Source organism: Tympanuchus pallidicinctus, unplaced genomic scaffold, assembly GCF_026119805.1.
Source record: "Tympanuchus pallidicinctus isolate F22 unplaced genomic scaffold, pur_lepc_1.0 scaffold8, whole genome shotgun sequence".
Classification (NCBI taxonomy): Eukaryota; Metazoa; Chordata; class Aves; order Galliformes; family Phasianidae; genus Tympanuchus; species Tympanuchus pallidicinctus.
This window is the reverse complement of record NW_026294802.1, coordinates 36,354,808-36,381,373: the sequence shown is the minus strand read 5'-3', so window position 1 is coordinate 36,381,373 and position 26,566 is coordinate 36,354,808. Positions and strand designations below refer to the sequence as shown.

Genomic DNA, 26,566 nt, shown 5'->3' with positions numbered 1-26,566 from the left:
ATTTGCACTCTAGGCTCTCAGAAATAGGTTTATTGGTCCGTGTAATCAGACTAATACTACAGCGAGACTTCCAAAATGTGTTACAGAACTGCAATAATACAAAGCTCCATCTTTATAATTCTGTTGTGCCCTGTTCACATTTCTGAATATCACTGTGTATTCATAACACTTCTCTGTCAATTACGGGGAATCTGATAAATTCTTATATAGCCTTCAAAACCCAGGAGACCTAAATCCTCTTGGGATTTCTGGGCTACACCTATTCTTTTCAACCTGTCTGTAAGGAGTTTAGTGCAGACTCATTCAGATGTGTGACAAAAAATTGTCCTCCGAGACACATATTATTCACAAATTCAGAGAAAATGTAGGATCTAGACATAAAATTTTGCACCATAAAACTTATATTTATTTCCACATCTAATACTTAGTCTTTTCTTCAAAATTTTATTTAAAAGTAAATTTGTGTACTTTCCACTGTGCATAGGCAAAAACAGACTGTGCAGTATCAGTATGCTATCAGGCCACCTTTGTCTTTCAGAGATGCTGCTGCCATCAGTGCGCTCTGAAAACCTGCAGTCCATCAGTGTATTTCCATATATTCCCTTCTAGGGAGTATCTTAAACTCTGTGGTCCCAATGAGCTCTAAGGTTAGGTGGGTTTCTGGGGGAGAAAACTAGCACCTGCAGAATGTTCCTTTGGTGTCCCAGACATCTTTACTTGGTATTTGGTGTTACATTTGTTCTTGAATTGTTATTATTAAAAAATCTTATTTTTTTATCAAAGCATCAGTCCAACTTTCTTCTGTTTGAGTTAGAAAAAATGATCACTTGTATTTGAATTTATGGAAATCATAGAAACCCATGTTTTACATCTGCAATTTATTTTGAAGTTTTGGGAAATACAGCAGCATGAAGTAAGCAGTGCACTAAAGGAAGGAAACAATAATAGGAAATCTATCTTCTCTGATTCATTTTTAGAGTTATCTCCTGGCACATTTTACATGAATTAATTTGACAGTAACAAAAACTAAAAAGGTTTTTGGATTACTTCAGCAGTAAACCCTGAATAGAACTGTGCCATTTCAATTTATCACTTGTTGTGTTTAAGTGTGTGAAATCTTAGTTCTTTATCACATTGCAATGCATTGCTTATATATAGAAAAGTTGCAGACTTCACTGAGAAAAAAATGTGTATCAACTGCCAACTGAGCCATCACATTCTCCCTGACTTGCAGATTTTTTAGTGAATCTCACACTACTTGAACTAGAACAGCATTATAACCTTAGCTTTACCCTTGTTGCTATGTCTTGGGTTATTAGGATTTTTATCCATCAAAAGGAGCTCTGGCTCTAACAGCACACTGGGTCTTTGAAATTCTAACCTGAGAGACAAATCCTGTGAAGCCAAACTTAACCTCTAGTTATCTTTTATCCTACCAGTGTAAGTCTGTTTCTTAAGAGGATATCTTCTTGGTAATCTGAAGATATATAACATATTTCTAATGTTATTTAGGAACACAGCACAACCACTTACCTTCTACAGTGAGTTACAGAAAAACATTAGAAAGTAATTGAATTTATATATATATATATACATATATATATGTTAATGGATTTTCCTGGAGCTGGAAGGTTAAAATAAGCTAAGCAGATGATAATTACAAAGTAATTGCTATACAAATGACAAGTGTTCCAGAGTACTGTTACCTCCAGATAGCTCTAATTATAAAGTACCTCTAATTTGTAAGTGCATAAAGAGAGAAGTGCAGTCTCTTCTGGCTTCTCAAATCTGAATTTTTACCTTTTGTATTAAAAAAATAAGTAGACAGTATTTTAACCAATTCTAATATTTTAACTGGATGTTTGATCTGTTGAAAATCTGAGTTGACCTTATTGTGTAGTAAAAAGACTAATAAAGCTTACCATCTCAATAAAAAATTCTTCAATATATCCGAGTAAAATAGAATATGAATATAATAGGTTAAATCTGTATGCATTTCAAATAAGATTCGTTTTGTGAGGGTACTTAATAATATGCTACTTCCTGTATTTTGTAATGGTTTCATTGCTGATCAGTATGATCTTATGCCCTTAATGGTATCTTACCATAGATGCAAACATCAGTGATGCAATACTAACAATTAGTATGACACTTCAGATGAAACAAAGCATTGGAAAAAAGTGGTGTTTAATTTTTAGAGACCTCAGATGTTAGGAAAGTTAGATGCTTATTGAAAAACTATATAATCTACAGAGAAATAGTGTTGTCTACCAGTAGAGAAAATATCAGATACAAGTGATATCTGGAAAAAAATCAGTTGTCTTGGGAATAAAAAAATAAGTTTATTCCTCTGCCAAAATTCCACATTAAAGTGTTTCTTCTTTGCTCTCTAGAGGAAGTCCCAATCTGCATTTAAATGAATGTATTTCAAATTGAGATTCATAAGGGACTAAAACTATCAAAGTTTCATATGAAAATAAAGAATACAGACATGCTGCTTACAGATTTGGAAATTTTTTTTAATGAAGTCTTTAAAATGGAATGGTGCCAGCTTTCTGGAGACTAATTTATACTTTTCATAGAATAAATGTCACAAAGCATTAATGACTGGTACATAGCTTCAGATTTCGCATTTTATCTACATCCAGAGGAAAGTTCAAGATTTGCTTGCCATTAAATTTGGGACTGGGCAATGATACCTCTTCTTCACAGTATTCACACCATCTTGAAATTTCAGTAAAAGCACAAATTAAGCTCTAGAGTTGAGTGGAGTTTCAGTGACCAGTGCTAATGACATTGAGAAAATTCTTGGAGAATTTTGCCTTACATTTTTCTATTATTTATAAAGATTTATTACACTTTTAAAAATAATTGATTACCTCCATTGGACTCTGGGATATTTATAATAGCGTAATTACCTATGTCTGAGTAAAAAAAAAAAATCCTTCAACAAGCTAGAGTGAGTTGGTCTTTTGTTTGCTAAAGTAGCAAAAACTGGGGAAGTATCTCTATGGGAATAACTAGGAGTTTTGCCAGGAAATTCACTGAGGTCAGAATCGCATCCCCCAGAAGGTTTTCCTGCTGATGCTGTGCTGCAAAAATTCCAGTTCCGCAGCTTCGACCCAGCAAGGGATGGCACCGAGCTCCCCCTGTCATGCCTTTCTCCAGCCCCTGCCATGTTCCATCTGCTCAGGGCTGGCAGACTCTTCACAGAAAGAGCTTCTTGCTTTTGTCACATAACAATGCGCCACAAGAATCTTGTTCTTGCAAGATGTTTGAATATCTGCTCTGGTGTTCTGATATTGATTTGTAGCACTTAAATGCTAAATACATGGACAAAGATTTAATCTTTATGTGTGTGTAGTACAACCCTGTCCTTCAAACAGCTATAGTCAGAGGTAAGACTTTGCAGGTGAGGAATGTCTCCCATGCTAATTCTAAAAGTCTTAGTTGATTGTGCACATTTTACACATTGAAAATGGATTATGTGCAGCAAGTGAAATAGATTTTCTAGCATCCTCTTAGTTATGTACATCACAAATGCTCATATTTTCTGTGTGTTATATTTCATAACTTCTGTGCACTGCAAGCTGAAAAGAAAGGGCTGGAAAATTCCAAATACACTTGCAGATCTTCTTGTTGATACAGTATCAAGCATGAAAAGTATACTGAAATTCCCTTAGGGATCTGGGTAATTAACCAGAAATACACTTTGCATGACACTGCTAATCCAGTTACTCAATGGAAAAAAAATGTTTGCTGACAAATACAGTTATTAGCAGCTTCAGGTAAAGACTTTCTGTCTGTCCATCTGTCTGTCCTTCTTTCTGTCCTTTCTTTTTAATTAATTTTTAAAAGTTTATCGTAGTTGAAAAGATTCCAATTATTGCAGTTTGATTTTGGCTTTTTTCAGTACTGAATTTAATCCTATAGATATACGCTCTCACGATTACTGACAGACTGAGGTAAAGATTCCAGGATTACTTGATATTAAGTACAAAGGTGTCTTTCAGGTCATGTGCAGTCTAATCTTGTTTGATGTATTACTCATTCTAAGTTTCTTCCTTTTTTCTTGAAATAAGCTGTGTGAATACTCACGAATATATATATATTTTTTTTCTTCCCCCAAACATCTGAGGAATCCTCGATACATTTCAAAGTTCATTCTTATGATGGATTTCCTGAAAGGCATTTCATCTGTCACACCTAGCAGCCTTTGTTAGTTCACAGCAGAAGACACTATAGATTTCTGTTTACATGGATGAAACTGAAAAGAATTTGCTTTTCTGTAATCCCTCCTCTATTTCAAAGTATTTCAAAGCACTTGAAAAAAATATCTCAACTGAGTTCAATGCTGGTGGAACATGTAATGAGGAGACAGTTGCAGCAGTCCTTCAACACTGCATATTTAGTAACTAACGGCACAAAGGCAGATATTTCAGCTAGTATAATGACAGAAGATGTATTGAAAGGGTTGTGAAAGTGTGTGTAAAGGATTTCACTGTGGGAAAACAAGCAAGCAGACAAAACCATCAAAAACTATGTGAGAGGCATAGCATGTTTTAAAACATTTTTCTCATGTATAAAAGATGTTGAAGATTATGTGAATGTAAGATGTTTTCTGCTGAATGTATTTTCTTGTTTGAATAACCCCTGCTCTCTCAATTTGGTTTATATGAACCTTAGAAGATCACTAAAAATATAAAACTAGTATCATGTTCTGTTCTGAGTCATCTCAGCAGAGAAAACAAAAAAGTACAGCTGTGCACACACTGTGTTCTTTTCCACTACCGAATGTGGCAACATCTCTGTTTTTTAGAGACTATAAGCTCCATATAGATTTGACATTGCTAATGCATTTTGTGGAGTTGACTCTTGACAGCTACCATCTTAGCATCTTTCTTCTGCATTAATCTTGCATTAGATGTACAGATATCAGTATGTGTGGAGTGATTTCTTTTTTTTTTAGTTCTGAAAAACATTCGTTTGAAGGTGCAGGCTAACAGACTGTCCCAAGGCCAGTACAGTGGTCAACAGTGCATCTGAAGTGCATGTGTACTATTTTTGAAGTAGGGATGGAAATCTCGGGAAAACAGAAATGTCCGAGAATGCTTATCCAAAAGGTTAATAATCCTATTTCCAAAAAAATATTGCACGAAAGATTACATAAATGATGGAGAAAGGAAGTGAGGGTCAGGTGTAGCCCGTATTTCTAACAAGGCACTTAATAAGAAATCTACTTTTCAGTGATGATACATACCTCATTCTTTCTATTCATGAATTCATCAAAGAAAATCTGGATGTATTTCTGAAGTCCTTTGAAATCTAAACTTGAGAGCTATTTTAGTCTCCCATTTGTAACAAATTAAGAGAAAAACTATTTGTTGTCTGATATATACATATATCATCTTTTTCCTAGTAGAAGCAGCAGTTGAGGTTAGGAATTCGGTTTAGTCTGTTGAGAGGTTTAGAGAGGTTATAATCCAACTTTCAAATACTGCCTATGGTTCACGCCTTGTTCCACTAAATTCTCTCTGAAGAGAAATTCTCTCACTTTTTTGGCTTTACATCATGACTTCATATTACGGATACGACTGCTCAGTCTCCACTGCTCTCCCCTTCCCCCTTTTTTTGAATCGCTTGGACTTTCTGAGTTATATTCTCTAGTGTGAGTTAATCTGCGAGAGATTGAGAACGGTGTGCGGAATTAACAAAATACATTTTCCAAAATGATGAAACATGACATTAATACAGAAAATGTCAGTCACTAGTTATATTTTGTGAGATAAATATTATTTGCCGTGCCAGAGTTCAATGCTTAATAATACATTATTCTTGTCAGTACTGTTTAAAGTGCACATGATTCATACTAAACCTTTATCTTAGCTGATAGTGAAAGTAGGCATTTAGCATTTTCTTAAACTGAATCTCAGTTCAGAAGCTTAATAAATTTCTGTATTTACAGCAATAAAAAAGAATATTCTAGTTTCTCCAGAGATTTATTTATCTCAGTTGTATAGAAGAGGTTTATGATGCTGTTGCTGTAGTTTCAGTAAATCATGTAAAACATTATTTAGCAATACATAGTGTCAAAAGGCTGGATTTGTATATATTTGAAGATGTTTCCTATAAAAATTCAGCTCAGAAATAAAAAGTGTTTCCTAATAGAGTGAAAACTTAGGACAGTTTTACTTCATATAAATATTGCTTTGCAAAAACTCAATTTTTTGAAGAAACATACTTCTAATATTTTAGTAAGATTTGTTTTTACATGTTATTTATCATCAGCACTATGAATCCAAAACTTACTATTTATGCATAGGTAGCTCCAAAAGTTATGTCTTCTATCTGTTTCCATGGAAACTACAACAAAGAGCACAATAACACTATTTGATAGAGTGAATTCTCAACTACAAAATATTATTTTTCAACACAGTCACCCCCATTATTAATGCTTGTTTATCATTGATGAACAAGAGCCTGCATGCTGTACTCATAAAAATCTGTAAAATAGGAGACATAACTTTCAGAGCAGCCCTCGTTATGCTGATTATCTAGATCTTAGCAGAATATAGGCAATTAAGAGATGCGTGGAACAAAAAACTTCTCCAGTGTGTTTAGTGAAATATGGTCTTAGATGTAATTATCATAAGCTAAGTCATATTAGACCTTAATAACTACTTCTGTGCACTCTTAGGAGCCTGTAGATGCTGCTGAAGCAGCAATCTCAGATGCTAGCAAGAGCCTTTTAGACATACATTTTGTCTCCCATTACAATGAAGTATTAAACTTAGAACAAAACATAGCCCTAAATGAGATGAAATAAACTACTTAACATATACTTCCCCCAGGCTAGAAACTATGGAAACCCCCAGCTTAATTTATTTTTATGCAGTTCTGTTGCAATAAAACAGACATGTTAAAAAAAAAAAAAAAAAGACTTGAATACTACATCAGAAAAGAGTCAGTGATGTATTTGCAGATTTGATACAAGGCTTTTCAAGATGACTGCTCAACTTTTTTTAAAGCAATGGGCGCAGCTCTGAATTATTTACAGCTATATTAACCGTACATTATACTGTATGTTATACAGTGATTATTTAGTAACGTATCAAAATCCTGAAACAGCTGCTTCTTTTTTTATATATATATTTATATACATATAGTTAAAATTTCTCATCAATAATCAGGAGAAAATTATATTTGCTATTGCTTCTGCTACAGATTTTGCCCAAACGATGTAATACTGTGGTTATAGAGATGTTCCACATTCTGACAGATCTCTGGAGCATATCAAAGATCAGGAGTCATTACCTTTGGAGCAGCCCTCACCCATACTTTCGTGTCAGGTCCATTCTGTCAGAGTGCCCCTCTGCTGCCATCTGTGGTGCAACAACAGAATATAATGCAATATTAGTGGAAGGTTTAACCTCTGCTGCTGTACCACCACCATCCTCCTCTGATGTTGTGGGCCAATATAATAAAATAGGAGGCATTACTTTTGGAGCAGAGCTTATGGAATGCGTAAGAAAGATGTAGATGATGTTGTCATCTTCCTTTTTTTTTGTTGTTGTTGTTGTTTTCTATGCCATTCCTTCTTAGTAAAACAGAAAATGCTGTTTTTATAAGACTAAGCATAAAATAATGTATTTTGATTAGGAGTCTGAATGGAAAAGGCAAAGACTTCGTGGAGTGAAGGATCCCAAGGCAAAAGAGAAAGCATAACAGTATAGAGGAAGGAACAAAACCAGCCACAGGAGCCACACAGCTTTGAAGAACAGAGATTGCCAGCCCTCTTGCAGCAGCGTGCAGCAAGAGCTGGGAGGGTACAAAGAGTTTCGCACTGAAAGATGTGTAACTGATTTTGTGAAGGGAAAAAGCAGACAAACGGGGACAAAAATTTTTCCTTCCATATGGTGTTTGCTCCAGTTATTCTTTATCAGTAGTTGCTAAGCTGCAGCAGTATATTCTTTACTAGACCCAGGATAAGATATTAGTTCCTGTCCTTAGCCACTTACTGTTGTAGAAAAGGTTAACCATGACTGAGGCTGAAAACAGTGTTAGCTGCAGGAGTTTGCATAGGTTTTGCAAGTGCCAATGGATAGTTCAGAGCCCTGCATCACCTAGGAAAATGGGCCAAATGCAAGAAAATGTGAATCCAGCCTTGAAATTGCATCACAATTTCTCTGAAAAATAGAAACAAATGCTTCCTGAAAATAAGCAGAACAGTGGTAATGAAGAAAGGAATCTAGAAGTCATTTCTGTTAGCAAATCATACTGAGTTTTTTTAATATTTAACAATGCCAATAAAATTTTGCTATTTTGCTTTTAAAAAAGATTCCTTCCTTTTTAGCACTTACCAAGGAGGGATCTTTCCTACTCAGCTTTATTTTAAGAAGTTCTGGAAAACTGGCTGCAAGTGCAGGCAACTTATCATTGGGAGGGCTGGCAGTGCCATAGAGATGGGACTCCACTCATCTGACAGGAGCTGAGTAACCTGTGTTAGTCAGTGTATTGTTCATGTTACTTCTGGATGATGATTCATTCATCCAGATAAAATCTCTATTTTGGGAAGGGATGAATAATCTTGTAGAGGTATCATAGGTGAAAATGGGATCCTAGATAAATAGACAATAAAACTAGGTGCCCAACCCTTAAACCCTTAAACAAATATAATGTAAATGTAATGTAGCCAAAGCAGAAGCCTTTGACACCTGTAAATTATATATAAATAGTTAATGTCCTTTGTCTTCAACCCAAAAGTAATCATATTATGAATAAAATTTATGATAACTGATGTTAGGTGTGAATTCTTAAGCCAATGTTGGATTACAAAACTTTGGTTTAAAACTTCTGCCTATTTTACTCAGTGACCACATTTGAAAATTCTTTCTATTCAATGAAATGCAAAGGGGTTTGAAAGCTGGTTAGAACCACGACTCTTTGGCCTTTTAAACATACTATGATGTTACAGCTGAAGAATAAGGCTTCCCAATGCTCCTGATCATCCTGTGTGGGAAGAGTTGCAGTTTCTTCTAGGTCTTTCTTTTTCTGTGGCCATATGAATGGTCTTCTTGCCTATTTGAGACTTTTCTTGAAAGCATTGATTGGAAATTGTGCCCAGATCTCACATCTGAAACGGACTCAAAATTATCTTTCAGTCCCTTGATTTCATCCCTGTCACTTAGTACAGGATTGATAGCAGTGTGGGGACACAGAGAAGCAGCTTCTTCTTAACTAATTACCGTTTATTAGTAGTAATTTATTCTAGCTGAATAATGATAATCATTATTATATTTTAATGAATGTTTTTACAGTATTGTACATAAATGATACAAGCAATTGTGAATGGCATTATTACAAATGAAGAATTATAAATGTAAACAGAATAGCACAAAGCAGATATCAGTTCTCCAGATGAATTTCATCCAATTTCCCATCAGTGAAAGTTGAAGCACTATTCCTCAGCAGCCTTTCCTCATTCCATCAGAACCCTCCAGCACTAGGGACGTGCTGACATCCAATAATACAGTTCAGCTACAATTTTTCAGCCTGCTTTCAAGCCACAATTTCAGGACAACCTGAAAGAGCTTTGGTGTGATATGGTTCTCAGGTTTTATGAACATGTTATAGCTAACTCTTTCCTTTAATTCTGTTACATTGAGCAATGTACTTTTATGTCATTACTGTGCTTTGTGCTGTAAAAATATTTTAAAAAAATCTTGTCTTCAAGAATCTTTCCTTTTAATTTATCATAAAAGAAACATAATTATGTATCATATATTGGGATGCATCTATACAAATCTCTAAAAAATATAGGCAGCCATACAGAATTTCAGAAACTTATTAATGCCTTCCTCTGAAAAGTGTTGAAATACTATCCATGCAACAGTGGCAGAAAATTATCATTTTCCTTTATGAAGAAGCAGAGCTCATATGGATTACACATTAGAAATGTATTCATTTGTGGCCATCTATTCTTTAGCATCTATTTCCAACTTTTTTCACATATTTCTGTGCCAGTGTGTTTCCTATTAGGATGCCTTTTATCCCGACTGCAATTCCTTGAAAATTGCTTAAAGATTATAGCCTCTCTAGGAGGAGGAATGCAGTGATAGTGCCACTAATATCTGTAAGAAATAAAACCAACATATTAACAACAATTATTTGACAGTAAATCAAAACTTTTTTTTATTTTTCAAATAATACATTTTAATTAATTATGTTTGTATATGGAAGAGGAAATAGATTCAATATAGATGGAACTTTTTTAGAAATAGTCACTTTGCAAAGAACAGAAAAATATCAACTACAAGATAATCTTGAAAAAGCATATATACTGAGAATAATACTTTATAAATATTTTGGAAGGGATTTTTTTATTATTATTTAAGGAGCTGAGTTTGACAGCCCTCTCTACTGTAGGACTGATATGATCTGATATTACTTTATCTTTTTTTGTACATTTACCTTGCAGGTTCCTGAAGTGTAGCTGAGGATAAAGACATATGCCATGCGTGTTCAACCTGCAGGCCCCACATGGCTTGGCACAGCTTGCTATGTGTCCACACTTGCCCCATGCCAGCATGGTTGCAGCTATTCCCACCAAGTGTCCCAGCCCGGCGCTGTTAACCCTCTGGGCTGAAACCAGGGCACAGGGTGCAGTGCAGTGCCAGCTTGAATTATGGCCAATAAGCCATAATTCACAGCTTTACAAAATAAAGATTTTGATACACTAGCTAAGTACAGTCCTGTGTGTAGCAAAGAATGTGCAGCTGTGCTTTCCATTCTAATAAAAGAATTTTAGAATATGTTTCAAGGTTGCTGAAAAAATCATCATTTTTGTTGTTTATTGACGACTCCATATTCAGTTGATATAAGCACATAACCTGTGAATTTTCAAATGGAATGTATAGAGTTGCAATGAAAAATGTGATCATGTCTCTTTACCATAATTTTATAAGCCCTCTCTTACCAGAGGGAAATATCCCTCACTTCGCAGTCATGTCTTATTCACATCATCACTTTTTGGCAGTATGTATATTTGTGAACAATTATTTTCAAGGGTTGAGTGCAGGAAGAGTAAAATTTCATCAGAAATCTCTGATGAACGCTTTGAGAGCTCATTAAGGATTGTAGCTACTACCATTGAACCAGACTGATGCGTTTAACAAAGACAGGGCCACGTATCCCACCAATTATATGTTTTTGTTGCTGTCTTTTGTATGTGAATTAACAAAAAACTTTTTTTTTTTTTTTTTGTTACTTTGTATACATTGACTATAATACATATATATAATGAGGGCTGCTTCAAAAGCTGTGCCTCTTATTTTATCATGTCGGCTCACAGTGTCAAAGGCAGATGTTGGAGGTAGTGGCAGGAGAGTCTGAACCTTCCCACCAATATTCCATTCCAGAGTGTGTCTGACATGGAAAAATGTATGAAGCAAAACTGTGTCATTTGATTCCTTCATGAGGAAAAAAATGGTGCTCATTTTCATCCACTGACATTTGCTGGATGTTTATAAAGGTTGAACAGTGGATGTGGGCACAGTGAAGTGATGGTTCGTTTCATCAGTGGCAACAGTGAGAGTGGGTCACCTCCTCTGGTATGGATTTTTATGAGCACGGGATGCAGGCTCTTGTTCATTGGTAGCAAAAAAAGCATAGCTAATGGTAATGACTGTGCTGAAAATAGTACTTTGTAGCTGAGAATTTGCTCTGTTAAACAGTGTTATTGTGCTCTTTGTATCTCTTGTAGTTTTCATGGAAATAAATAGGAGGCATTACTGTTGGAGCCATGTATATATGCAGCCCAAGACAATTCCAATTCACTCAGTGCAGCCCAGGCAGGCCTAAAGGATGGACACCATGCCTCATGGATTGGAAGCCTGCATGTTTCTTGAATAGCCACCTGCTACATGTCCTTGGAGATAATCCATCAAAAAGATTTCAAAATGGAAATGCTATGTAACCATTGCAGTGATGTCTTTTTTCACAGAAAGACTGAAATCATGACATGAGGGAGAGTGAAATACTATTCCTCTTTTCATAGGTATCAGTTTAGTAGTCTAACGCTTACACAGATTGTCAACTGTATGTCGATGTCTTGTTTATCACAGTAGCAATATTTCCAAAATGTATGTACACCAAGTCCCAAACATCATCCCATATCCCAAAATGCACTCTTCTCAGCTCCAAAGCTATTCACTTCTCTTCCATTTTTATTACAGTGCCCTGCTGTGTCTTTGATATGAAAACCTTAGCACCCTGGCAACTGAACTAGTGTCAAATTAATTTAATAAAATAAATAATGTACATAGTAGAGAACTGATTGCATTAGCCAGTTTCATATTTAATTCATAAAAATTTCCATGATTTAATTTACTTGCTAGTGCTGCTACAGAATTTACATTCCTCTTCACCACAGGTTTGTTGGAAAGAAACCATTTTCAGTGATAGAATACAAAATAGTAGAAAATGATAAAAAATTAAACATGGAAGAGAGTTAAATGATGGTGTTGCATGGAAAATGCAGACAAAATACTGCTGTCTAATTACAAGATTTAATGTTCTACCAGGAGTTCTGAAGTTCAGTGGTAGATAAAATGAAGATTAGCTTTGCCCCAAACCATGGAATTTTAATAATTATTATTGTTATTAGGATCATAGATCCCTCACAGATGAACTGAAGCCACTGTCTGATCAAGATTTATGACAGTGCCCCACCATTATGCTGTCAAGCAGCGAGTCAATGGGAAGGATGCAGAGGTGCTTTTATGTGGAATATGTTGCAGACCCAGACTTTCAGTAACTGGTAGGAGACACTGGATTAAGGCTCAAAATTCTGGCAACTCATTGCAGTACATGTTTTTCTGAATGTATTTTTTATTGCTAAAAAGAAACCCTTTTGAGTTCTCTTTTTCTACTTGTCTTAAAGGGCACACAATGGCTTAAAACAATATGTTTGCTATTTCCCATCTGTGATTGAAGCTAAATGTCTAAATGAGGCAGCATGCGAGGGTCTTATGCTAGCTTTCATATTTCTGAGTTTGCCAGTTCCCTGAGTGTTTCTACTGTGCTTGAGTGCCTACACCAGGAGCATGGTGGTGCAGGCTTCCTACTTGCCTACACTTTGGAAGGAGCCAGCCCTTGCTGCTCCCTGCCTACTTTGTTTTACCTTTTTTTAAGATGCACTTTTAATTCTACCTATGTCAAAAAATAACAGGCCATGTAGTAACTCCTAGTATCAGTTGAAGGATTTTCAGAGAAGTGTAACTCAGCTCTACCAATATAATTTCTGTAATTTCTGGCTTTAGAATCTGGATAAGGCATCTTAAGCTTTTTGTTCTACTTTAGGCTGCTGTTTAGTGTTGCAGGACAAACATAATGATTTTCAGTTGAAGCATTTTTCCCCTTTGCCTTCCCTTAAGCAATGCACAGAACCCCAGTTATGAGGTGTCAGAATGTCCTGGATCGAGTTAATGTTCTCCCTAGAAGCTGATACTGTTTTGGATTTGTGATGAATATAATGTTGGTAATATACGGATGTTTTATTTGTTGCTGAGCAGTGCTACACAAAGCCAGGGACATTTCAGTTTCAGTACCATCCTGTCAGTAAGGGGGCTGAGAGGGTGCAAAGAGCTGGGAGGGGACTGAAGCAGCTGACCCAAGCTAACCAAAGAATTATCCCATTCCATGTGTCATCATGCTGAACTATCCAGGGCCAGCTTGCCAGAGAGGGGGCCTGCTGCTCGGGGACTGTCTGGACATTGTTTGACAGGTGGTGAGCAATTGCATTGTGCATCACTTGTTTTGTATATTATTTTATTTTTAATATTATTATTTTTCCTTCTTTTTCTGTGCTGTTAAACTCCATCTCTGCCCATGTGTTTTATTTTTTTCTGATTCTGTCCTCCATCTCACTGTGTAGGAATGAACAAATGGCTGTGCAGTCCTGAGCTGCCTGCCAGGTTATACCACAAGACAGGACAACTCACAGAAATGTTTTTTTTTTTTTCTTTGTTTAAAAAGCATAATGTATAATTTAAAACAAACAAGTATGCAGTGCAGTATTTTCTGTTGATGTCTGCCAGTTTATGATAGTAGAGATTTTGCCTGCCTTTCCATTTCTCTTGTGTACATCTAGGCAAACAGTTCTTCATGCTATGATTCTTTTCTTGGTTGTCCATACGCACACTAGTGGGTAGACTGAGAAGTCAGAGAGGGGAGCAGAGGGGTAGAAGAATGAATGGAGAAAAGAGAAGAATAAGCAGCCTGTGGCAATCTCCTGACCACCTCAGTTAGCTGACTACAGCCTGATCTGACCCTTCGTTTTACTGAATGCCTTTGCTTTTGCCTCCTGCTTGACTGCAGCTCTCATGTTCTCTGTGACAGAGGTAAGAATGGTGTGTCTTTCTTAGCTAAAGCCATCTAACTGACAGTCTTCGCTCCCTGCCCATGGGGGTTTTCTGTATTCTTTCCATCATACACAGCCATTGCTGTCCCATGCCCTGTGAACCTGAGCTCACATTTCTCAGTTGGTGAGATATCATGCTGTTTCTCACCATCTGGCAAGACAGTGTTTTCATCCAAAAAGGCATGGATGAGTAGTGTAAAGGAGCTAATTATGTTCAGTGAGTGTTTCATGACATGCTATTATAGCCAAACAAACAAGGAATTAATTGTGGAAATGTTTTCTCCAGCAAGTCCCTATTCAACTGGCTCAAAGATATAGAACAGTGTACATAAAGAGTGGTTTGAATAGCACTGAAAAAGCTCTTTAGGACATATACCATGAGCAATTTCCCTGTATGTCCTGAAATACAGACCTTTTGGAGTAAGAGATGGGCAAGCACTCATAATATCTTGGGTACGGTTCATTTACAGTGGATTTCACAGCAAATGTTTTAGCGTTGTTCTGTCACGGTAGTGTTTCAGTTTTGGCTGTGAGGTCTCTTAGTGAGTTTCTCAGGCAAAACAGTTCATTTGCTTTTTGGGGGGAGGAGGAGGGAATACTCTACATAAATAGTTATTTGCTCTATAAAATTTTATTTGTCTTTCTTTTCAAAGCAAACTACACAGGGATAATTTGTTCTTATCGAAAACACCACAGATACAATTGTAATGAAAAAAAAAAAAAAAACAAACAAAAAAAAACACCTTACATTTGTGAGTCAAAGTTTATTACTTCTTTGAGCTGAAGTTACTCTTTGTATTGTCTTTTATGCTATTTCATTTATGATTAAGTTCCCTTTCTTTCCTCCCCCAACCAATATGTGATTCTCTTTAGAAACTTATAATGTAAAGACATATTTCTGCTCTGAATTTGTGACATCACAGAAGCATGGAAATGCAGCTTTGCTTGAAACCTTGGTAACAACCTGGACCACTGCCTGCATGGAATCAGGACCCAGACCTTCCTGAGCACCTGCCCAGCCTGTTCTGTCAAGATCTAACAATTTCCTTGTCTTTTCAAGTCCTTTACTATTTTCAGACTTAGCTTTTTTTCACAAGCCAAATTCTTCTTTTCTTTATATTCATCTGATTCTTCCAATTTTTCTAAAAGGACAAAAATGTGATTTCCTATTTTGCAGTTGTTGCAGTGTTAGTCTGTAACTGACTGCAACCCTCAGACCCTTTTCTGTGGATTCTAATTGCTTTCTTTTGCATAATCAACTTTAAAGTACATTCTCATTGACATTAAGGACTTGTCTTTCATTTACGTTTAGAATAGGTTTCTGATGGTTTTGGAGAACATAGTTGTAGTACACATGAGAATTCAAGGGTTTTCCAGCATACCTGGTATTTTCATGTGCTCTGAACACAAATGAGAGGACTGCATTCCAGTTAGATTATAAATTTATTGTATTTATTCATTTATTCTAAATTAACAAAGCACAAAAAATACTGAAATGTTCTGTAGATTTTAAAAATCATTTTTAAACACAGCCTTATGGTTACTTTAAGATAAACCTGATAACCTAGTGTTAGATCTTACACATCTTGAGCTTCCTTCCACTGTCAGAGCACTTGCTTATACAGTTATTACTCACTTGTTTTCAAGTGGCTGTAAGAGAAGTTAATGTAACCTGTGCTTATCTTAAACATGGTGAGAAAGATTTGTATGAAGGTAGTAAACAAGATTAATTATTTAATTAAAATTGTTTGAAATAAACATGTAACAGCTGATATTTAAGCCAAGCTGTGGTATTATCCTTTCTTAGGGGTCTAAATTATACTCACACAGTAATCTTTAGCAAAGAGTGTGGAAGGGTCCTTTGCATTTAGCCCTTTAAAGAGAAAGCAGGGCTGGCTGGAGTCTGGAAGTGACTGTGATCATACCAATTCAGCATAAACTGAGGAACTACTTCCAAGTACATTGGTAATTCTAAATGACCTTTCAGTATTCAGCAGCTAAGTAAATAGCTGATTAGTACAGGAAGGACTGTAACAGAGTGGGGAGCCATGAGAACATAACTGTATTTTTTGTAGTCTGACCTTCAAACAACAAAACTACAGGCAGCAGTTTATGATTAAGAGCACTAGTAGGAGGAATAGTCAGTTCTGTATTCCATGAATAGTCCAATTTGAAAGTATTTCATAATAACAGAAGATGTAGTGGTTACATTTCCACTTTGCATTTAAAAGGATGACACTGAAATTTATGATTGGTTTGAATAAAGCCTAATGGGAAAATGTACTGCTTCTTCTAAATAACAAATTCCAGCAAAAGAAAATGAGGATCTTAAGGTCTTACTGATTTCTAAAGTCATCTGAATTTCTGTAGTGTGAAATGCCTACTTTTTCTACCACTGCAGAATCATTGTATGACAGCCTGAAATATCATAATCTCTCTTCTGTCATACAGTTTTGAATAACTGAGGCATATTGCAACACATTATTATGTGCACAGAAGTGTCCACTGTGGGCCCATGTATGGAAACTTCCTATTCTAGGAGCACAATAAATTATGGGGCCTGAGAGAAGCTGTTGAGAAATTCACTGGAGATTATCAGAAGTACAAACTTTCTGTTGAACAAATCCAAGATTCATGCCCTATAGTTAATTTTACCTTCTGTGAAGTTTAGGAAATTTTAGCTATTTGTCCAAATTGATGTGAAGTGCAAAGCCTTTGTTGGCCAGTAGCCTTTTTCAGTTTGTTTTGTGTTTGTATGATGACATACCTACACTTTATTATCAGTGTTTTCCTAGAAATAAATGTGACCGTGTCCCAAAAGGAGATGAATGTATCACTCAGTCCTGTTGAATTCTAGTCTTGTGAATGCTCCCAGTAGCATTCACTGTCTAGACTGCTATAATTCAGCTGTTGCTATTGCTTGCAGACAGTCTTGGAAAATATTTCTTAACTTTTTTTTTTTTTTTTTTTCTTGGCAAATACTGTATAGAGCTCTTTTTATGGATCTGTCAATTGAAGTAAAAAAAGTCATGGCACAGCTGTTTACAGTAGGCAATGAAAAACAGATTTCTTCTTTGTTTTCTACTGAAAATTTATCAGAAGAGGAGGCTGGATACAATCTTAGTTTTGTTGTCTGCTTTTGGCATACCACTGGCTATGTCCATAAACATTCCAGTGTTTAGAGAGAGCTTAAAATAAATAATTTAAAAGGATGCAAAATATAGAATATGAAAGGCTTTGGTTCTTTAAACAGAATTTATTATGTTCAAAGTTACATCTCGATAAAAGGCAAGCATAACTTGAATTAAAATATTAATCCATCCATCCCATTTAGTTCTTTGAAATATTCATAGCACTTTTTTAGTGGTCGTGGTTTGTGGCAAGGGGTGGGGGAGAAATAAAGTTGGGGAGACTTTGATGAAAAAAGCTTTTATCGAGACCAACACAGTCAAACTGACAGGGATGTCCTTCATGGGTTCAGAAAATTGGCCCAGCTGGGAGTTACATTATTGTAGAAAATCCTCTTTAAACTTCATAGCCCAAACTCATAAAGCACTTAGAACATCCTCAATGTCTTCCTTCAAAATCGACTTCCTTCTCTCTCTCTTCCAGAGCAGACTTCCAGTTCAGCCTTGTTTACTCCTCCATTTGTTCTCATTTCAAAGTACTATCAGTACTTTTCAGCTGCCACTGAAATGTATCTCATGTTTTCCCTGGGTGCTTCATGCTTCTTTTTTCTTTTCTTCTTGCATTTGGCTTACATTTCTGTTCCTTTCTGTTCCTCAGTTTAAGGTTTTCAAGACACGTATGCTATCTGTTTATTTTTTTTCATTGATATAGCACTAAATATAATCATCAGGCACTTCTCAGAAAAAAAGGGACATATGACACTGATTTTACTTGGGAGAGCGTGAGTTAAGGTGAAGTGGGTAGGGGATCTAAGTATCTTACAGTATCAACAGTAGCATCTTGACATTTACATAATTTGGCTCTCTCAGCATTTATAATCTATTTTTATTTTTTTACAAAAATAATCTTTCTATAAAACCGACACATATTATGAAATATATTTAAGAAAGGGAGAAAGGAAGACCTGGGGAACTACAAGCTGGTGAGCCTCACCTCTGTGCCTGGAAAGATCATGGAGCAGATCCTCCTAGAAGCTACGTTAAGGCACATAAGAGACAAAGAGGTGATTCAAGACAGCCAGTATGGCTTCACCATGCTGGGGCAAGGGCAGATCTTGCCTGACCAATCTGGTGGCATATGGAGTGACGGCTTCAGTGGACAGGGGAAGGGCAATGGATGTCATCTGCCTGGACTTCTGCAAGGCCTTTGACGTGGTCCCTCACCACATCCTTTTCTCTAAATTGAAGAGGTATATATTTAGAGGATGGACTGTTTGGTGGATTAGGAATTGGCTGCTGGAGGGAAGGGAAGCCATCCAGAGGGATCTGAACTGGAGAAGTGGGCCCGTTAGAACCTAATGAAGGTCAGTAAGGCCAAGTGCAGGGTGCTGCATTTGGATTGGGGCAATCCCAACTATTTATACAAACTGGGGGATGATCTCCCCCAGTGGTTAGTGGATAGTGGTAGGTCACGGGGGTATGGTTTTAAGCTGAGAAAGAGGAGGTTTAGGTTAGATATCAGGAGGAAGTTTTTCACCCAGAGTGGTGACACACTGTAACAAGTTGTCCAAGGAGGCTGTGGATGCCCTTGGAGGCATTCAAGGCCAGGCTGGATGTGGCTCTGGGCAGCCTGGTCTGGTGGTTGGCAATCCCACACATAGCAGGGGGTTTGAAACCCCCCTGTGGTCCTTTCCAACCCAGGCCATTCTATGATTCTACGATATATCCTGTTTTGAGGTTGGTTGTTTCTTCTTTGTGGAAGCATTTCTTCTTCCAGTTGTGGAAGTGATTGGAAGAACAGCGTTGGCCTCCATCAAGATTGTGTTGTACCTATTCTTGCAATAGCACAAGTGGAAATTTTCTTGCCTTTTTAGACCATAGTCTAATTATTCACTTTGTCATTCATACTCTACCCAGTGAGCAAAGAAAATACAAGGAAAAGGAGAGAATACGTAAGGTATGCTAATGAAAAAAAATCTTGAACCTCCCCCTTCCTTCCCATTTGAATCAATATGTGTGTTAAAAAAATGTTTATTGTCAGTTTTTCCTTTTTCTTCTTCCATTTTTCTTCTTTTTCCTTTTTCTTTTTTCTTTTCTTTCTCTTCTCTATTTTCTTCTTCCTTTTTTGTTTTCTTTCTTTGTCTTCTCACTCTTTTTTTATTGCCCACTAAAATAATAAGAAACCGATACTTAAAAAAGGAAGAAAAGATAAAATTAAATAAACATTGTTATAGACATATTTACAAAGATTTAAATGTCAGATTAGTTCTGATAGGATGATATTAGGCTTGACTTTCCTAAAATTTCTTGGATCAGGCTTTATCATTTGTGTTTTTTAAAAAATAACAATAAAGCCAAAACTTTCATTTACTGAAACTACCATGATTTGCCAGATTTCACTCGGTAAAGAGAGGGTACAGATATTTGCACAAACCTTTTTCAATTGAACCTCTGAAAAAGCTAATTTAAAGCTTTTCCAGTTCTAGGAACAGCTCATATTTTTAGTTTTATTAAATGACAATAAATGTTTTGCTTTTTATGTACATGTTTTTAAAATAATCTCAACTGGAAAGAAAAGTACTCTGCAATGTATTTTTTATTTTATGTACCCATAGGCTAGCATTTTCTTTAGTATTACTTTCCAAACAAGATGGAAGTTCATAGTAGCATTCACAGGAAAGCTTTGATAGCCTGGTCTTAATTTGAACATTGAAGATACTGTGACTTATGTATGGGTATGTCTTTGGCTAGTTGTTGCAGTTTCACCCCAACAGACAGCTCACCATCACACAGGCATTCACTTTTTGTGCAGTGGGATAGGGGAAAGAATCAAAAATTTAAAAAAAAAGAAAATGTGTGGACTGGGATAAAGACAGCTTACCAGGCAGTTTGTGTGCAAAGCAAAACAAGGAATTCATTTGTTACTTCCCATTGGCAACCAGATGTTCAGCCACTTCCAGGAAAGCAGGCCTCATCATGTGTAATGGTTACTTGGGAGGACAAACACCATGACTCCAAACATCCTCCTTTGTCATTCTTTCTCCCCACCTTTTATTGATGAGCACCGTATGATATATGCAATATCTCTTTGGTTAGTTTGGGTCTGCTGTCTTGTCTGTGTTCCCTCCAGATTTCTTGCTAACTCCCAGCCTGATCATTGGCAGGGCAATATGAGAAGCAAACAAGTCCTTGTCTCTGTGTGAGCACCAATCAGCAAAAAATACAACATTGTTATCATTACTATTTTCACCATAAGAAGAAAACATAGCAACATACAGCTACTCTGAAGAAAATGAACCCTATTCCTGCTAAACTTCCAATACTACTACTTAAAGTTTAGGAAATCCAGTCACAAATAGAAAACTATTCATTCTTTCGTAATAGAAATTCCCAATAAATCTTTTAAGTTTGAAATTGAGAAGAAAAAGAATATTCTAATTTATAATGTGCTTCTATAGTAGTCAGTGCTGGACTTTGTCCTGTAGGTGGATTTTTTTTCAGAATATCAAATAACTCTCTTATGAATATTTAGCTTTCCTTCTTCCCTCTTGATATATGGAAACCTGACAGACTTAAGAAGTATATGTCAGTGGTTCAAAACAAACTTTTTCAGAACTAGGACTTCCATTCAGAAGTGCTTTTTATGAGAAACAATGTTAACTATAAATATGTTCAACACAGACTTGAGAGTCTGAAATTTTATACAAGGTGATGGTGTCATTCCAGCAGACTTTACCCATTGTTTGAAAGTGGAAGGCATGCAGCCCTGAAAGAGTCTTTCAGGCACCATGAATTATGGAGCGCTGGACTACGTTCCAGTTCTTAAAGGGCCAATGAGTACCTGGATATGGACCTTGGCATTATGTTAAGGTGAGGTTCAGATTCCTTTCTTTCTCTGTCTTATATAGAAATGAAACTAAAGCATAAATACAAAATGGGATTTATACTGCTCTTGAAGAGTTAATTGCATGATCTGGTTGACTGGATTATTCTATGGCAGGCCACAGCTCATCTGTACAAATGAATGTGTGACTAACTTCAGCTGCTAATGAAGTGCAGAGAGTTCTGTTCACATTCTCAATATTTCATTTTTAGGAAGCTGCTTCAGCTTGTGAATAAGCCTGTCTCTTCCCAACCTAGTTTTTCATTTCGTATTTATTTTGTACTGTAATTACCTCTGAAAACATAGCCAGTAAGAGGTCTATTAAACTGAGTAGAGAGATTAAAATGTTAAAAAGTAGTTTAAAGTGGCACAATTTTATATGTGTTTTTCGAGAACTTCTCCTACAGGTTTCACTTACTTACTTGTGTTTTGGATGTAGAGAGGAAATGATTGTTCATTGTGGGTGTCCTCAACTCAGTTGTAGTGCCATGCACCCCATGAGAATTACCAGGGGTGTGATATAATGTAGGGAGGACAAATGGGCCCTTTTCAGGAAATTAATTGAATTACTCTATGGGTTTATTTAAGGTCTCCTAAATTATTTCAAAAAGTGAAACAATGAAAAAAAATTCATATTAGTTTAAGTCTTTAATACTGAAAATTTATACCTTTCTGTTTATAAATAACACGTCCAATGAGACAATGAATGAAAGTTATGTGTTTTTAAAGACTTCTTTTTTTGTGAATATAAAGCCAGCTAACAATTTTTTTTCAATGTTTTGAGTCTGAATACGTGAAAGATCATTTACATCTTTCACCCAATTTGTAGGGCTTTATAGTAATGTTAGTTCTTAGACTACAATCAAATTATGTTGAAGTGCCTTATATGCAGACTGACTTCTTGTCAATTTTTAGAATTACTAACAACAAGCATAAATACCACAGCTGATTTATGAATACCACATGCCTCACAAAAATAATACTTTTCCATAAATCTTTGCAGATTCAAGTTCCAGTATTTCAGTGACACTTTCTTTATCAGCTATTAAATACATTCCAATACTTGCAAAATAACAGCTGATGTTTATACAGCTTTACTACATTTACAGAAATTCTATAAATAATTTAGAGGTTTTTTCCTCTGTATTTTAAAAGACTGTGCAATTCACTTATCTGAAGAGAGTAATTTTAGTTGCAATGTCATGCTGTGAAAATCATTTCACCGTGTTCCAAGTCATTAATGGTATATAAGGATCTTCCATATTAAAAAAAAAAAATAAAAGTATTATTTGAATAGAAATCTGAAATATGTAGATAGAATTTAAAAGCTTTGATATTTTGAGATAATGTAGAAACAGGAAAAAGAACAATTGCAGATATTCTTTCTTTTTTTTTTTTTATGACAGAATTATTTCCTACAGCATATTTCTTAGTTGTTTATACAGCATAAATAAAAATAAAAGGAGTAAAGTGGCTATATGTATTATTGTAAGAGGGAATATATGTTGTGAGTTCATCTGTGGTCTGCCAGAGCACTGCTTTTGAGAAGATTTTTCTTCAGACTGAAAGGCCTCTGTAACATCACCCATGACCTTGGGGACTTTTGATGGACATTTTCTGCCATTGGAGGAAAGTCAGCATTGATTAACTCCTTTTAACTTTGATGTACAGATCCTTCATTCAAACTCTGTTGTGGTTCAGGAGTCCCTCTGGTATTGGTAGTATTCATCTTGCTCAGACATAGATCGTGTGTCAAAGCTGGCTTAGCCTTTTTCAGGGCAACCATGAATGTAACAAGGAGAGAAAAAAAAAAAGGAAATAAATTCTGTTTAATTCAGGATGAAGGTATATTAAATCTGCCTTGATGCTTGGGGTAATAGGGCTAACAAAGGGTTTCCTTTTGTTATCATTTGATTCCTAATCTGCTCTGGGACAGGGCCCCACTCGGCTTTTCATCTCTACTCAGATTCTTTGTCATTAGATTTTTTTGTTTTTATCAATATAAATTAAAACGTTTTGGTTTTGTTTTGTTTTGTTTTGTTTTTTTCAGAAAAGAAAACAATGTACAAGTTTATCTGAGAAAATATATTTTTTATTTTCCCTGTAAACTTATACTCCTAGGAAAAGCTTCTGTCCTGTTTTGCAGGACTGAAATATGGCTGAAAGCCATATTTTCAAGTAAACAGCAGAGGCACTGAGAGTTTTTTAACAGAGATTTACATGATACGTAACTGAGATATGCTTTGCCCCAAACCCTAGCTGTAAGTGGAAGGCTGTTAGTATTGGAAAGCTTTTAAGAATGAGGAGCAACACAGAGCAAAAAGCAATCCCTCTTCTACCAAATCACCAGCCAGAAGCCATCACTGTTGCATAAATGGTATGGTCATTAATTCCCCTGGCAAGAAACTGTCCCCATTCAACCTTGAGTTATTCCTTGTTGTGAGTGTTAGAATCCTAAAAGAAATTAACACTGCCTTACCTCAGTGGCTTAAAGATCTCTAAACATTTTAATTCATATTCATAAGATGCATATTTCACTGGCAAATTTATTAGTTTAATACTTAAAATACTTAGAAGCAAATAAATTCAAGTTTGAAAGAAGCAAGAATGTGTCAGAAAATTGTTCAGAATATAATATAGTAATTACAATTATTACTTGAAGAAATTATGACAAAGTAGCATTAAGGTGTGTTTTTTTTGGTTTTTTTTTATGTTTTGTTTTTGTAACAATAGCTAGAATAAATACTGATGTACTAGCTTAGTAAGAGAAAAAACATTGCTTCCTTCAACAGGAGATCATTCTTCATAGAATCATAGAATGGCTTGCATTGGAAAGGATTTCAAAGATCAAGTAGTTCCAGCCCGCTGCCATGGGCAGGGATGCCGACAGCAAGATCAATCACTAAATCAGGCTGCCTAGGGCCCATCCAACCTGTTCAAGAATACTTCAGAGATGGAGTATTCTACTGTTTCTCTGGGCAGCCTGTGCCGGCATCTCGCCACCCTCTCTGTGACAAAATTCCTCCCCACATCTCATCTAAATCTCCCCTTTAGTTTAAAACTACTTCACTTTGTCCTATCATTATCTACCTGTGTAAAAAGTTTATTTCCCTCACGTTTGAAATCTGCTCTTAAATATTTAAAGGCTATAATGAGATCTCCCCAAAGTCTTGTCTTCTCCAGACTGAACTTGGTAAAATTTGATTTTCTTGCTTTCAGCTATTTTCCAATAAAGAGTTAAATGAAATGAAATTGAAATGAAGAAAAACATTGCAAGATAACTAATGATCATGCTTGGGCTACCAAGTGTAGCATTATACATGCCAGAAGCATAGAGCTGCTTTTGCTCATGCACACTTTGTTGATGAGTATCTGTTGTGTTGTATGTGCTGCATTCAAATGAGCAATTTTGATACCACAGTTCCTTTTTTCTGACAGCCTCAGTGGGCCAAGTAGACTTTCGATCAGGCTTTTGCTATTGGTGAATACTCTGATGTCATTGTATTTCAAGCTTTAAAAGGTCACAAAAAATCAAAAGAATATGTGAGACTCTCTTGCACCTCTGGATGTCTCCATGTGCTGCCTTACTATTACTGTGTCATACTATACAGCTTCAAACTGATTTAAGTCTGATGCAATGTCAGTGTGTTTTCCAAATGATAGGGCTCTTGCAGAATCTCCACTTTCATTTTGTAAGCATATCACAGTCCTCACTCATCATCACTATTCACAAAGTTAAATCTGTTCATCCTAATGTGAATTTCAATGTAAGATCTTTTCTGTCAGGCTTATTAGTACAAAGTCTTGCACTTTTTAAACACAGGATCCCTGTTTCATTTGGTTCTACACAGTGTAGGAAATCCTTTTACTAATGCGCACAAGTGATTGTGATCTTTCAATTTTTATCTCCCAATGATTTTCACAAGACTCTTACCTTTTTAATAATCATAGAAAGAATGTAAATTTGTAATGATGTGTAATTTCATAATCATTATTTTCAGGGATTTTGTGAATATAGAGTTATTGCGAGTTTTTTTTTCTTTTTTTTTTTTTCTCTTTTAAAACCTGATAGCCATCCAGATATTCTTAAAGTGCCTACTTCATAAATGGAGAGGGCTTTCAGATTCAGTTGTTTTTTTACTATGCTTTCAAACGTTTTGAGTATCAGTTCAGTATTTAGTGAAATAGTGTGGAAAAAAACCAACCATCTGTATTACAGCTGCAATGACACTACCTTTATTTTTGCTCTTCAGTAGGAAATCAAATGTAACCATGTATTTATTTATTTATGTTTGTGTATTTTTTAAATGGTTCAGGGTCTAAGGAGTGCTAAGAAAAGTGGAAAATAAAGTGTTTGTACTTTATTAAAGCTAAACAGCTCAAGCATGAAAGTGCTATGCTGGCTGTAATTTTCTGTTAATATTCTGCCTTCTTGAATGCATCCCTGCTAGTAACTGAGAGCTCAGTTACACTTATGGACGTACTGAGGAGAGTTTACCAGTCCCAAATAGTATAAATATACTTCATTATATGCTGTGTTAATGCTAATGGAGTATTATCAGCAAAACTTATCAGACAAGTGTGAGTTATGAGAGCACTTCTGTTTTTCTTTTTTTTTTTTTTTTTTTTTGCCATGAATATTAATGTATGGTATAAGTATTGAAATTATCTCAGGTATTTCCACTTTAGTAGAAATGCGAAGAAGAAAATATCTTCAGGAATGAACTGTTAATTAAAAATTGCTCATACAGAGAGATTCTTCATCATATTAAGTTAACAAAACAGAACACCACATGACCTTCTTGATTCTGTTTTAAGAAAGCATTTATTTATATGCACTATATAGAGTATTAAGAGCTTTCTCCCACAAGATTTCAGCTTCTAGTTTAAGTTGATAGGACAAGCATTCTCATTCATCAAAATATTTTCAAAGGAGCGTCTAGAGGAAAATAAATGCATAAATTACTCATGTAAATTTTTTTTCTGTTGCAAGTCTTATCAAAATTACTGGGCTTAGTCCAGGAACACACGTACTCCCTTGAGTTTAAATTCTAGAAGTGAGTTGCACATAATGCTTCAGAAGAAAATTAAATGATTTTTTAAATTGCTGTATGGAAATTAGACCAAATTGCAGTT

The 26,566-nt window shown here is 35.7% G+C and overlaps 1 protein-coding gene across 1 annotated transcript in view; it reads left to right on the top strand.

Annotated features, from left to right (window-relative positions):
* IMMP2L (inner mitochondrial membrane peptidase subunit 2) overlaps positions 1-26,566 on the top strand; it is a 446,117-nt gene that overhangs the window by 361,830 nt on the left and 57,721 nt on the right. The window lies entirely within an intron of this gene.